Source organism: Orcinus orca, chromosome 16 (genome assembly GCF_937001465.1).
Source record: "Orcinus orca chromosome 16, mOrcOrc1.1, whole genome shotgun sequence".
In the NCBI taxonomy this organism is placed as follows: Eukaryota; Metazoa; Chordata; class Mammalia; order Artiodactyla; family Delphinidae; genus Orcinus; species Orcinus orca.
The window spans coordinates 10,465,772-10,481,549 of NC_064574.1; the positions used below are offsets into that span (position 1 = coordinate 10,465,772).

The window sequence follows — 15,778 nt, forward strand, 5'->3', positions numbered from 1 at the left end:
AGGATCTCATTCAGATTTGATGGAGAAATTAAAACCTTTACAGACAAGCAAAAGCTGAGAGAGTTCAGCACCACCAAACCAGCTTTACAACAAATGCTAAAGGATCTTCTCTAGGCAAGAAACACAAGAGAAGGAAAAGACCTATAATAACGAACCCAAAACAATTTAGAAAATGGGAATAGGAACATACATATCGATAATTACCTTAAATGTAAATGGACTAAATGCTCCCACCAAAAGACACAGATTAGCTGAATGGATACAAAAACAAGACCCTTATATATGCTGTCTACAAGAGACCCACTTCAGACCTAGAGACACATACAGACTGAAAGTAAGGGGATGGAAAAAGATATTCCATGCAAATGGAAGCCAAAAGAAAGCTGGAGTAGCAATTCTCATATCAGACAAAATAGACTTTAAAATAAGGACTATTAAAAGAGACAAAGAAGGACACTACATAATGATCAAGGGATCGATCCAAGAAGAAGATATAACAATTGTAAATATTTATGCACCCAACATAGGAGCACCTCAATACATAAGGCAAATACTAACAGCCATAAAAGGGGAAATCGACAGTAACACATTCATAGTAGGGGACTTAAACACCCCACTTTCACCCATGGACAGATCATCCAAAATGAAAATAAATAAGGAAACACAAGCTTTAAATGATACATTAAACAAGATGGACTTAATTGATATTTATAGGACACTCCATCCAAAAACAACAGAATACACATTTTTCTCAAGTGCTCATGGAACATTCTCCAGGATAGATCATATCTTAGGTCACAAATCAAGCCTTGGTAAATTTAAGAAAATTGAAATTGTATCAAGTATCTTTTCTGACCACAACGCCATGAGACTAGATATCAATTACAGGAAAAGATCTGTAAAAAATACAAACACATGGAGGCTAAACAATACACTACTTAATAATGAAGAGATCACTGAAGAAATCAAAGAGGAAATCAAAAAATACCTAGAAACAAATGACAATGGAGACACAACGACCCAAAACCTGTGGGATGCAGCAAAAGCAGTTCTAAGGGGGAAGTTTATAGCAATACAAGCCCACCTTAAGAAGCAGGAAACATCTCGAATAAACAACCTAACCTTGCACCTCAAGCAATTAGAGAAAGAAGAACAAAAAAACCCCAAAGCTAGCAGAAGGAAAGAAATCATAAAAATCAGATCAGAAATAAATGAAAAAGAAATGAAGGAAACAATAGCAAAGATCAATAAAACTAAAAGCTGGTTCTTTGAGAAGATAAACAAAATAGATAAACCACTAGCCAGACTCATCAAGAAAAAAAGGGAGAAGACTCAAAATAGAATTAGAAATGAAAAAGGAGAGGTAACAACTGACACTGCAGAGATAAAAGAGATCATGAGAGATTACTACAAGCAACTCTATGCCAATAAAATGGACAATCTGGAAGAAATGGACAAATTCTTAGAAATGCACAACCTGCCAAGACTGAATCAGGAAGAAATAGAAAATATGAACAGACCAATCACAAGCACTGAAATTGAAACTGTGATTAAAAATCTTCCAACAAAGAAAAGCCCAGGACCAGATGGCTTCACAGGCGAATTCTATCAAACATTTAGAGAACAGCTAACACCTATCCTTCTCAAACTCTTCCAAAATATAGCAGAGGGAGGACCACTCCCTAACTCCTTCTACAAGGCCACCATCACCTTGATACCAAAACCAGACAAGGATGTCACAAAGAAAGAAAACTACAGGCCAATATCACTGATGAACATAGATGCAAAAATCCTCAACAAAATACTAGCAAACAGAATCCAACAGCACATTAAAAGGATCATACACCATGATCAAGTGGGGTTTATTCCAGGAATGCAAGGATTCTTCAATATACGCAAATCTATCAATGTGATAAACCATATTAACAAATTGAAGGAGAAAAACCATATGATCATCTCAATAGATGCAGAGAAAGCTTTTGACAAAATTCAACACCCATTTATGATAAAAACCCTGCAGAAAGTAGGCATAGAGGGAACTTTCCTCAACATAATAAAGGCCATATATGACAAGCCCACAGCAAACATCATCCTCAATGGTGAAAAACTGAAAGCATTTCCACTAAGATCAGGAACAAGACAAGGTTGCCCACTCTCACCACTATTATTCAACATTGTTTTGGAAGTTTTAGCCACAGCAATCAGAGAAGAAAAGGAAATAAAAGGAATCCAAATCGGAAAAGAAGAAGTAAAGCTGTCACTGTTTGCAGATGACATGATCCTATACATAGAGAACCCTAAAGATGCTACCAGAAAACTACTAGAGCTAATCAATGAATTTGGTAAAGTGGCAGGATACAAAATTAATGCACAGAAATCTCTGGCATTCCTATATACTAATGATGAAAAATCTGAAAGTGAAATCAAGAAAACACTCCCATTTACCATTGCAACAAAAAGAATAAAATATCTAGGAATAAACCTACCTAAGGAGACAAAAGACCTGTATGCAGAAAATTATAAGACACTGATGAAAGAAATTAAAGATGATATAAATAAATGGAGAGATATACCATGTTCTTGGATTGGAAGAATCAACATTGTGAAAATGACTCTACTACCCAAAGCAATCTATAGATTCAATGCAATCCCTATCAAACTACCACTGGCATTTTTCACAGAACTAGAACAAAAAATTTCACAATTTGTATGGAAACACAAAAGACCCCGAATAGCCAAAGCAATCTTGAGAACGAAAGAAGGAACTGGAGGAATCAGGCTCCCTGACTTCAGACTATACTACAAAGCTACAGTCATCAAGACGGTATGGTACTGGCACAAAAACAGAAAGATAGATCAATGGAACAGGATAGAAAGCCCAGAGATAAACCCATACACATATGGACACCTTATCTTTGATAAAGGTGGCAGTAATGTACAATGGAGAAAGGACAGCCTCTTCAATAAGTGGTGCTGGGAAAACTGGACAGGTACATGTAAAAGTATGAGATTAGATCACTCCCTAACACCATACACAAAAATAAGCTCAAAATGGATTAAAGACCTAAATGTAAGGCCAGAAACTATCAAACTCTTAGAGGAAAACATAGGCAGAACACTCTATGACATAAATCAAAGCAAGATCCTTTCTGACCCACCTCCTAGAGTAATGGAAATAAAAACAGAAATAAACAAATGGGACCTAATGAAACTTCAAAGCTTTTGCACAGCAAAGGAAACCATAAACAAGACCAAAAGACAACCCTCAGAATGGGAGAAAATATTTGCAAATGAAGCAATGGACAAAGGATTAATCTCCAAAATTTACAAGCAGCTCATGCAGCTCAATAACAAGAAAACAAACAACCCAATCCAAAAATGGGCAGAAGACCTAAATAGACATTTCTCCAAAGAAGATATACAGACTGCCAACAAACACATGAAAGAATGCTCAACATCATTAATCATTAGAGAAATGCAAATCAAAACTACAATGAGATATCATCTCACACCAGTCAGAATGGCCATCATCAAAAAATCTAGAAACAATAAATGCTGGAGAGGATGTGGAGAAAAGGGAACACTCTTGCACTGCTGGTGGGAATGTGAATTGGTTCAGCCACTATGGAGAACAGTATGGAGGTTACTTAAAAAACTACAAATAGAACTACCATATGACCCAGCAATCCCACTACTGGGCATATACCCTGAGAAAACCGAAATTCAAAAAGAGTCATGTACCAAAATGTTCATTGCAGCTCTATTTACAATAGCCCGGAGATGGAAACAACCTAAGTGCCCGTCATCGGATGAATGGATAAAGAAGATGTGGCACATATATACAATGGAATATTACTCAGCCATAAAAAGAAATGAAATTGAGCTATTTGTAATGAGGTGGATAGACCTAGAGTCTGTCATACAGAGTGAAGTAAGTCAGAAAGAAAAAGACAAATACCGTATGCTAACACATATATATGGAATTTAAGAAAAAAATGTCATGAAGAACTTAGGGGTAAAGCAGGAATAAAGACGCAGACCTCTTAGAGAACGGACTTGAGGTTATGGGGAGGGGGAAGGGTGAGCTGTGACAGGGCGAGAGAGAGTCATGGGCATATACACACTAACAAACGCAGTAAGGTAGATAGCTAGTGGGAAGCAGCCGCATGGCACAGGGATATTGGCTCGGTGCTTTGTGACAGCCTGGAGGGGTGGGATGGGGAGGGTGGGAGGGAGGGAGACGCAACAGGGAAGACATATGGGAACATATGTTCATGTATGACTGATTCACTTTGTTATAAAGCAGAAACTAACACACCATTGTAAAGCAATTATACCCCAATAAAGATGTTAAAAAAAAAAAAAAAAAAATCTCATCAAGACCTGGTGACTCTGTTTCTTGTCTCCGTTTTCCCCTATGTCAGCTTCACACTCAGGCTGACCAGCTCCATATGGGAGCAGGATGGCGGCCAGGTGCTCCTGGCTTACATATTTTTCTAATGAAAAATAGAACACCCCTCTCCAGCCATTTGACCGTTGGCCCAAATTGTGTCATGTGCCCATCCCTAAGCCTATCCCTAAATCAGCAATGCTCTGGTTATCCACATGCCCATGATGGAGCCATAATGGTGTCAACAGTACTCAAATGACATGGACAGACTGTGGGGAAGACATTGTTTCCCCAGAGGGAAATTGTGTGCTGTTACCAGGACATGGAAGAAGGCATGCTGGATAGAAAATGTCTGGTACCAATATCCACTTTATTAGGACTGTTGAGCATTCAATAAGACAATATTGGTCTAACACCTGTGTCAATTAAGAATTCTTTTGGTTCGGGGGTGATAAAAATGTTTTGGAACTAGATAGAGGTGGTAGTTGCACAACACTGTGAATGTGCTAAATGTCACTGAATTGAATTCACTTTAAAATGGTTAATTTTATGTTATGTAAATCCCTCAGTTTTTTAAAAGAATACTTTTGGCTGCAAATAAGAGAAAACCCTGAGCCACTGGCCTAAAAAGTAGAGATTTATTTGTCTTATACAACAGGAAGTCTGAAGGTTTATAGGCGAGGGCTGGTCAGTGAAGCCCTCAGACCTTTCCTTCTTTCTGCTCCATCACCCTCAGCATAAGGCATTTATCCCCATGGTCACAAGATGGCTACTTCTTTTCCAGCCATCACATCTGTATTCCAAATGGGAAGAATAATAAAGGCAAAAGGACAACAAGGGGAAGGTAGGAAGGGACTGCACATGTATCAGGAAACTGAAGTTTGACAGAAAGACCAGCTCAGTCTTCCTGACTAGAACTGTGGTAGATGGCTACCCCTGGTTGCCAGGGAGACGGTGGAAGAGCACTTTTTTAATCTGGACACATTGCGTGCTTAAACAAAGTTGGGGTTCTGCTAACAAGGAGGAAAAGAGAACAGATATTAGATAGACAACTAGCATTGTCTTCCATGTGCCTGCAACAAAGTAGGACTTCAACAGAGGCCAGTGGAGGTAGAAGGAGCAGGTGTGGTATTGAAATTCTGAAAACAAAAGATACAGTCCTCCTTGTCATTACCTCCTAAATCTTACTGATTTTTCAGGTGTGAGTTTAAATAGGTTTATTTTTAGTCTTAAATACAAGCTGATTGAATGGGGGAAAATGAAAAGGTAAGTGAAAGAGACCAATAATCCTCTTATACCAATCACTTGCCTTTTTTCTTGTCTTTTCTTTTCTTTTTTTAGTTTTCATTTTAATGAACTGCATCTGAAACAGCGACCCTAACAAAATCTGGGACACAGGTTTACCAGATTCCAGATTTACTGCCTTCAAGTCCCCCCAAAGAATCATTATTTGTAAACACTTTATTTTTCAATCCTGATACCTCCCTGTGACTCGTGTGTTCCCACAGTAAATTAACGTACTGAGAATGACTTCTCACTCAAGGTACAATGGAAACATGAGAAATGGGTTTTAATAAAGAGGGTTTGAAGAGGGCGTCTGAGGGATAGCAGAGGAGGGACTTGGGTTACATCCAAACATTGAAAGGACAGCAGAGAACACATGAGAATCCCAGCCGTTTCTCTCATCGTGGAACTTGTACCGCTTGATTGTCAATGTTTAGCTAACTATAAAAGATGGTTGCTGTATGACTAGATGTCATTTACATAAAGTAAGAATTACACTCAATATGAACAGAAACTTCATTTTCTAATAGAAACATTTCAGCTTTTTCTCATGAAAAATAATTATTGTGTATTTTTGAAAGTCAAATAATAAAGAAAAACTAAAGATCCTCCTCATAGTCCCAACCCACAGGGAGAACTACTGATCAAACATCCATCTCAGGCTTATTTGTGTATCTATTTCCACAAACATACACACATTTTCAAAGCAAAAATGGAATCACACGATGATGCTGGGCAGGGAACATTTATTTTCTGTGTCTCACATTTCCCTAAAGAGGGACCACAATCACAGTGACACTCCTGCTCCCACCCCACAGAGGAGTGAGTTACTTGATAGATGGGTGATAGCCATTGGTCCGCATTGCTCAGGTGGACGGGCTAACATATTAAAAGGCTAATTGCAACTTGCTCCCTTTCCTCTCTGTCCCAGAACCATGCAATCTTTGAGGCAACAATCTTTGACAAACATAGCTTTTCCCTGGGTGGGCTGTGCCCAGGTGGACGCACTCCTAAAAACATCCTCTAAAAAAATTTTTATCAGAACTAAAGCTGACGTTTTTATCCCCATCTATCTGAATTTCCTCTGTACCCATCTAATTATTTCCCTAGGTAAATTTCTAGAAGTGAAACTGCTGGATCAAGGCACATGGCCATATAAAGTTAGTGAATTACTTAGCTAGTTATTGCAGGTTTCTTTCCAAAACGTTTATATTGACGGAACGCAAATGTCTATTTTTCCACATCTTTATCAGCACCGAGCATTTAAAAAATCTTTTCCAGCTCTCTGAAATAAAAATAATGTTGGATTTTATTTGCAATTTTGTTATTACTGAGGCGGCATAATTTTTCATGTGCTTAATACATTCTTTTCTGAATTGTCTGAGAAATTAAATTTTATTATTATATAGCCAAGTCCTAATAGACATTTGTTCAGTGTCAAATTACGTCACAAATACCTCATGAAGCCTCGTCTCCCACCACTCTCAAACCACTCATCCTAAAGTCAGCATTCAGAGTTGCAGTAGGAACCATCTCTGGCTGTTTTGAGTGGGAAATGATATTTTGTGGTCAGAGAATCTTCATGAGAGACTGAGAACCAGGCTTGGAGGCAGCTCAGCCAGGAAGAATGCCCACAATGCCACTGCAGAACTGCTCCAGGGGGACACTGATGTCCCCTTGCAGACTCAGACCCTGCAGCTTGCACCACCTGCATCACCCTGTATGCTCTGGACAGCAGTCCTAACGTCCCTGCAGCTGCTGCCTCCAGAGCCTGGATGGGGCTCCCACTCCAATCACCAGAATGCATTCCACATGGTGCCTGCTTTGTCTCCCTGGCAGGACCTCAGGATCTGCAGTGGCTGTCTGACTGTGGCTGTACAAGAGGTGCCAGGGAGGCTGGGAAGGTGAGCCTTCTATGGTAGGTGACAGTTCTTACAACGTGGAGAATCTCCCGTGCCTAGGAAGGATGCAAAAAGGGTTTGAGCTGCCAGAAAAATGGAGAGTGTCTGCCACAGTTCTTGAGGACCTGATCCACATGTAACGGTACCTTTGGAACTTCAGAAGTTTCCATCTGTTCCATCTAAGTCAGGCAATTCAGAGTCACTCCCATCCCCCATTACACCTATTATCCCATTTTTATACATGCTGATACCTCTCCCTGGGATGCCGTCTCTTTCTTCTGCCTGTCAAAACCCTGCTGGTCCAGGCTACACTCCATTAAAAATCACACTTAAAATGTATTGCAGGATCTGAAGTTTCAAACTGTCTCATGAGAAAAAAATCAACTTGTCTTCCGCTTCTTTCTTGCTACATTTAGAGGAAGACATTTGGCCCGTTCTTCTGGGGAGGATAACTTTCTCCAGGATGGAAGACAAACACCGTAAAGAGAGGTACCTATCCTCCTGATGCTTATGTTATCTTTTTTAAGTTTGCTTAATGAGCAAACAGAAACTTCTTCCTTAACCTGGAAAGCCTGGAATCCTCCCAGCTATCCCTTACCACCATTCCTGCACAGGAATGATGGAGCCCTGTGGAGAAAAATCCCCTAACGGTGTGGATTGACGTCTCGACAAGTGTAGAAGGATGTAACATGTTTTGATGGGTACATTCCACTTTTTTGACTTTCTCTTCACTACAATGGATGGTGCCTTCTAGAATGGTGATCAGCCACTTGTATATCCCAGAGGCTGAGCCTGAGGAAGGAGTATCTAGTTTCATAGGTTCACAATTGGAGCTCCTTTTAACAGGCAATCAATCAGGCCCTTCCCAGATGCTCTCAGGGTAGCGGGGGGCGGGGGCAGGGGGGGGCCTCTGCATCCGCTCTTGTCAGCTGAGTCAGTCTCACTAAGGACCCCGACAGCTGCGATGAGTGCCCCCCCCATTACAAAATATGCATTGGAAAAAAATACCCAAAAGAACTATGTCAAAATTACAGCAGTGTTTGCCTTTGGGAGGGCAAATGAATAGGATTTCTTAAAGTGTTTTCTGTTTTCTAAATTTTCTACTAGATGAATGCATGTCATTTTCAAACAATAGTTCATCCACTCCAACTACTCCCCACCCTGCCCTTCATCATCACGAGTGAAAGGTCTGCCCATCTCTCAAGACCCATCAGGGATGCCACCTCCTTCAGGAGCCTCCACAGCTGGGTGATTCCCTCTCTGTCTCTCTCTCTCTCTCTCTCTCTCTCTCTCTGGCCTGCTCCACTGTCTCCCACTCTTCTGCCTGGGATTAGATTTAGCTGGATTCTCAATTTACCCTGCCTGCTAGCTGCCCTCTGTGAGCACAGACTCTGTTTAACTTATTTTTTTTTTAATTTAAAGCCATGACTGGCACAGCAGCTTACACAGATCAGGTACTCAACAAGTACTCAGAGTTGAATTCTCATTTTTTCTTTAATGAAGGTTTACCTCATCAGATTAATGGTCTCAAATTCCACTTCTTTCTGAGAAACTGAATCAGCTTGGGCGCAGTCATATCCTTGAGGAACCAGAGGCTGAGATTTTTCACAAAATCCACACATGGAGGCTTAGGGATTTCCCAAGTTCTCACAAGCTTCAGGTGATCCTGGAGGACCGCCCCCCCACCAGAGATCCATTCAACAGACCCATCAACATGGGCACCAAAGATATATAAACAAAGGTGTCCCCTGCAGGGTTGTGTGAAATATTTTAAAAATTGGATTCAACCTTAATCTTTGAATATAAATGGAAGAACATCCACAGAGACCATGGAATATTCTCCAATGGTTGTAAAGACTATGTTAGGTCTACACATAGTAAAATAAAAAGGTCACCAAGACACACTGTTAACTAGAAAAAGCAATATATCAATACATAGGCTATAATTACATAAGGTAGAAGTAATAAAAACTAACAGTTTATTATTTTTTAACATCTTTATTGGAGTACAATAGCTTTACAATGGTGTGTTTCTGCTTTATAACAAAGTGAATCAGCTATACATATGCATATGTCCCCATATCCCCTCTCTCTTACGGCTCCCTCCCACCCTCCCTATCCCACCCCTCTAGGTGGACACAAAGCACCAGGCTAATCTCCCTGTGCTATGCGGCTGCTTCCCACTAGCTGTTTTACATTTGGTAATGTATATATGTCCATGCCACTCTCTCACTTCCTCCCAGCTTACCCTTCCCCCTCTCCGTGTCCTCAAGTCCATTCTCTACATCTGCATCTTTAAAACTGTCCTGCCCCTAGGTTCTTCAGAACCCTTTTTTTTTTAGATTCCATATATATGTGTTAGCATACAGTATTTCTTTTTCTCTTTCTGACTTACTTCACTCTGTATGACAAATTGTAAATCCATCTCCCTCACTACAAATAACTTAATTTCGTTTCTTTTTATGGCTGAGTAATATTCCATTGTATATATGTGCTGCATCTTCTTTATTCATTCCAACAGTTTATTTTTAAAGTACAGATACACATAGGAAATGTCTGCAGTCTGTACATGTACATGTGAACGGTGATTACTTCTGAGGAAGGATGAGGATTTTCAGGAAGGGATAAAGAGGGACTATAATGTTTACCTCTATGTTAAAAATTATGTCATGAAATGATTATTGTTTGAATTTTTATGAAAACATATGTTCCTACATTATATGTGTAATTACAAAAATTTAAAAAGAATTGTAATTTCAGGACAAAGTTAGAATTCTCAAGCATATGCAGATGAAGTCTTTTGTAGAACACCATGGAAATCAATTTATAAAACTTTAAATAACTAAATTTTGCATGTCTGCATTATGTCAATATCATATTAAACTATAGCCTTAAACTGTAGCAGTTTAAGAAAAATGTAAAGCACTGAAACAACTTAAATTGAGAAACTCCTATTGATTAATTTACTTTTCTGAAAATCAGGAGGGAAAGTCATAATTTTTTTTTTTTTTTATTTTGGTGGTATGCGAGCCTCTCACTGTTGTGGCCTCTCCCTTTGCAGAGCACAGGCTCCGGAGGCGCAGGCTCAGCGGCCATGGGCTCATGGGCCTAGCCGCTCCGTGGCATGTGGGATCTTCCCGGACCGGGGCACGAGCCCATGTCCCCTGCATCGGCAGGCGGACTCTCAACCACTGAGCCACCAGGGAAGCCCCATAATTTATTTTTAAAGGCAGCATACCTCAGTGTGGTTTCAAGAATACTAGCATCTCATACAGCATAGTTTGAGAAGCCCAAATCTAAAGAGAAAGGGAAAGAATTTAGAAGAATAGAAAAGTAAGCCATGATTATCAGACAGCTAAGACAATACAAGCTAAACAGACTGAAATCCTGAAAAACAAATTAAAAGAATGTCCTGGAAATTGGCTTAGATAACAAAAATCACTCTGGAAAAACCGGCAGAATCACCCACCTAGACCACACTGCCTCTCTTTGTCTTTTCACAAAGGATCTAAGCGGACGGTATTAATATTTACAATAAATTTTCTTTGTGCAGTAACATATATAGAGAAACAATAGTCAAAAGACCTATGGGATTACAGTAATTTAGACTTATGTCTTTGCTTCTATCGTACCATAATACCATGGGGATTTTTATACATATTGAAAGACTCAGGATCATGTTATACGTCTTAAAGTGGAATTTCACACATATAAGCTGAAAATAAAACAATGTCTGGGAGAAAATTTCATAACATGCTCAAGGAGAATTGTATCAGAATTCATAGCACTGTAGTCATTTTTTTTAATTATTTTTACAAAAAGGAAGAGAATGTTAAATATGCAACTAAAGAGCGCCCTCTAGTGGGAGATAATGTTTATACAAAATACTCAGAATTTGACCTATTTTCCAGAAAATGTTGCAACTCAGATTTGCTATGGATAAAACAGACTATGCTTAGAATATATTGCTTCAACTCACAGTATTCTTTGTTAAAATCATTACATTTCACAATGCTTTTTCTCTTCAACTATTAAATGCAATTGGTTAGTCTAAAATATCTTTCTTTTTCTCAAAGCACATCAAGATTGGAAACAATCACTTTTTCTTATTAAAATACCTTCTTTGTTCAGAAATCCTTGAATCTTGCAAACATGACTTCAGATGAATATAAGATGAGGACACAGTTGCCCCTCTTAAAAACTCTTCTTTGGCCTTCAGTACAAATGTGCTGATGCTGACTTGTGGCCTGATGCAGACAGTGATAACGACCAAATTAAAATCCCTCTTTAGGCAGAAATGAAAGGTACTGAGGAAGCCTACCACAGCATATTTCAGAGAAGTAACCAAGACTAGCCATCTTTATACAACCGTTAATCGTAGTTTTTCCCTATTCGGTACACCAAAGAACTCATCACACAAGTAACGGGGAAAAGATATTAAACGCTTAAACACTGAGAACGTTTAACATATGAACCAAAAGACCAACAATAAGAGTTTCACCAAAACAACAAGGTTCTCAAAGAACACAGAAACACTGAACTTTTGAATCAGGAGAGCATTTAGAGTTTATTTTACTCAGTATCTCACCCTCGTGATTTTTACCGTATTAACATCCCATCTGTACAGTTATTAGCTTAATATTTGTCTTTAACCAGTTTGACTTTCATTTAAAGACCAAGATCACATACCATAAATAGAAACTAACCATAAAAATAAATTAAAAGAAAACAGTAGTATTACATTCTAGAAACTGGGTTTTGCATTGGGGCTTGCTCTTTTTTATGAAAAAGAGGAGGTTGCAAGAGAAAAGAAGTGTTTGGGACAAAATAGCACCCAAGGTAGACTTTCTCATCCATATTTCTAGAAGGACTGAACGAATCAGGATTCAGCGCTATTTGAAGCTATGTCCATGTAGCACTAAAATCATCTCTCATTCTGGCAGTGGTCTATGTCCACAGTTTTAGGAAGCTTTCCTCAAACTCTAGCTTCTCACATGATTGGCGAAAATAAAACTCAAGAAGGGAAACTGCCTTGCCCAAGGCTGTTGGAGGGACCTGGCTGGTGTCTGCCCACAGCCCCTCAGGCATTTCCATTGCTGTGCTCTCTAGAGCAGCTTCCCACTGCCAGCATCCCACCTCTTTGCCTAGGGGCTCCTTCCAGTGGAGGGAGCCCACTCTGCATATGCACTCAGCGCAGGCCAGAAGTCCTGGAGAATTAACATCCCCAAGAGCAGTTCTCAACAAATGACCAACAGGAACTGGTGTATAAATACCCCAGCTCCCTCTCCATCCTGTCAGGGAGGCATGCCGTCCACTCTAGCTCCTGGGGTTCCCACAAGGGATGTGGCCCCATTTACTCACAGAACTAACTTGCGTGATAGCGCATCTTTTATTGGCTGTTCTCAATTCTAGTCTCACTGCCCCATTTCTTTATGTGTGTTTTCCTGGGGTCACCTCTCAGTCTGCTAGCACTCGGATCTGTATCTCAGGGTCTGCTACTTAGGAAACCCAAATTAAGACAATCATGTAGTAAATGAGCAATAGAGTCCATTTCTTAAGCCCAGTTTTCCTACCTCCACATCTAGGATGGTCTTTATTTGTCTCCTCCTTACCATTGCTTCCTTGCCCCAAGGACTTTGGACTAACTGAGCCAAATCTAAAAAGATGGTGGCTTTCAGTCATGAGTGTGCCAGTTATAAGGTGCCCAGTGCTCAGGGGGTTCCCAGGAGATGGAACTTGCAGTGAAAAGTCCTAGGCAAACCAGGACCCATTGGTCACCCTAGTCAGCTACCACCTTTGTGTGGAGGGGGCTACAGTTCTGAATTTAGAGACCCCAGCCTTCTATGTGTAACAAATAGATACAATCCATAAAACATGACTTCAGTAATGAAGCATCTGGAGTTCCCCAAGTTATGCTACATATTCAAGTGGCATCATTGACGATTCTATACTCTACTAGGTATGAGTTTATTTTCCTGTGTATTAGAAAAGTATTAGGGAAAATTTAGCACAGTAAATCTGTGATTTTATAGACATTCATGTCAAAGAAGATGCTCAGATAGTTATTTACTTTCTTAAGTGAGTTCATTAAATAAAAATAAATGATAGTACACATTTTATGTACCCATGGCAAAAAGTCTTGTACAAGTTTGGGGAAACTGAGCTATCTAGATAATTCTAGAAATCATATATTTATAATTTTTTAGGTAAATTAAATTCAGTATTTTAATCTGTTAAGTAACTAATCAATTGTCCTTAAGTAACCATTCCTCTTAATCTATTAAAAATAAGGATTCCTAAAAAAGAAAAGAAAAGAAAAAGGATCCCTATTTGTCAGAATCACAGACAAATGAATCCAACAATCTCTATCAGGCAGCATATATCAAAAAGCACATTTCAACTACCCTATTTGGGGGACCCTTACTATATGCAGACAGAAAGATTCAATTACTAAGTGAGTTTCAATTACTGAGTAACTGCTGGGTGCCAGTCATTGGACAATCAGAAAATACATACTGAGCACACACGCTTTATGGTCCTTTATGCAATAGGGAGGGAAGCAAACACAACCCCTGCCCTTGGGGAGTTAACAGTCAAGAAGGCAAGATAGACATTAATTGAATACTAGTTACACAGATAAATATGCAATTATTGTAACTGAGGTAAAAAAAATAACATTCAGCAAGCTGTGTTCAGATACGCAAGGGAAAATGTATCTTCATTTTCTATAACAGGCCCTGGGGGGCAGTGGGGTGGCCAGATGAGAGGGACATGCAGAAATAAAAATTAAAGCCTGCTCATTAAGGTATCTCTGTCTCTTCTGGTTTAAATGCAGCCTCTTTGAGTTCAAAATAGTATCTTTCAAGTAACCGTCTCTCACTTTTGGCTAAATGTTGCATTTTTCTGGGTTTCTCCCCCACCTGCTCTGTAAGATCAACTTTCCTCTATGCAAAAAAGTATAGTACTCTAAAAAAATTAATAACCCAAGAAGGGACCGTGTCTTAGTCTATTCAGGCTGCTATAACAAACCATAGGTTGAGTGGCTTTAACAACCAGCATTTATTGCTCGTGGTTCTGGAAGCTAGAAATTCAAGATCAAGGTGCTGGCATATCTGCTGTCTGAGATCCTGCCTCCTGGCTTGCTGCCTTTTCCGTGTGCCCTCACATGGCTAAGAGAGAGGAAAACAAGCTTCCTCATGTCTCTTCTTATAAGGGCATTAATCCCTCCATGAGGGGTCCATCTTCATGACCTAATGACCTCCCAAAGACACCATCTCCAAACTTCATCACACTGGGGATTAGGGTTTCAGTATATGAATTTGACCCATAGCAGACTCTAATGATCATTTTCTATGGCTCTTCTTTCTTGCTACAGAGGGCCACCCTTCACCCTTCTCTACCCACCATTTCCATCCCAGCCTCATGGTCCATGGTCTGAATGTTTGCACTCCCCCCAGAATCTCAGAAGTAAGGCCACGCCGCTTACGTCACAAGGTCACTAATTTAAACTGTACCACTCAATGTAAATAGAGCATCGTTGTTTTCTATAACTGGCCTGTTCTTCCTCTAGAGCTTAGCTTTCCAATATAGTAGCCATGAGCCACATGCGACTATTTCAATTTAAATTGTACTTAATTAAATTTAAATAAAATTACAAATTCAGTTTCTCAGCCACACCAGCCACATTTGAAGCTCTCAATAGCCCATGTAGCTTGTGGCTACTAAAATTGGACATGAAGATACAGACCGTGTCCATTATCACGGTCTGTATTAAACAACCCAGGTCTGGCGCACACAAGAGGGAAAAGCAAACAAACTTGCCCATCACTGTATCTTAGCCTCTTTTAGTTTTAAGACAATCTCTTCCCATTTAAAGGAAGTTCTTGAGTAAACTTTGTTTTTCAAGGTTTCTCCTCTCTCATCTTCCAGCAGATGGTGTCTGGATCAAAGTCTCTCAGGGATTCAGCAAAGTATAGAAGGTAAAGCTGGACACCCGCAAACACTGGAACCTGAGGAACAGAGGTGAAAGTTTCTCCAGATGTGGGATAATGAAGCCCACAGATGACAGCTGAGTTATGCCCATTTTATAGGTAAGAAATTGTTGCTCAGAAGTGTAAGCTATTTGCCTAAGGTCACAAAACCAGTGAGAGGTGGAGTCAGAATTCAAACTCTGAGATCTCAGCTCTGTCCACTCCATTGCATT

The 15,778-nt window shown here is 39.7% G+C and overlaps 1 long non-coding RNA gene across 2 annotated transcripts in view; it reads left to right on the forward strand.

The window, feature by feature from the left end:
* LOC125961414 (uncharacterized) overlaps positions 1-15,778 on the forward strand; it is a 57,374-nt gene that overhangs the window by 25,995 nt on the left and 15,601 nt on the right. Inside the window, exons 4-6 of one of the 2 annotated variants that reach the window (XR_007472122.1) lie at positions 7,514-7,578; positions 7,992-8,064; positions 15,505-15,665. This is a non-coding gene — a long non-coding RNA (uncharacterized LOC125961414). The remainder of the gene's footprint in view (positions 1-7,513; positions 7,579-7,991; positions 8,065-15,504; positions 15,666-15,778) is intronic. The other variant, XR_007472121.1, reaches the window with a different exon arrangement.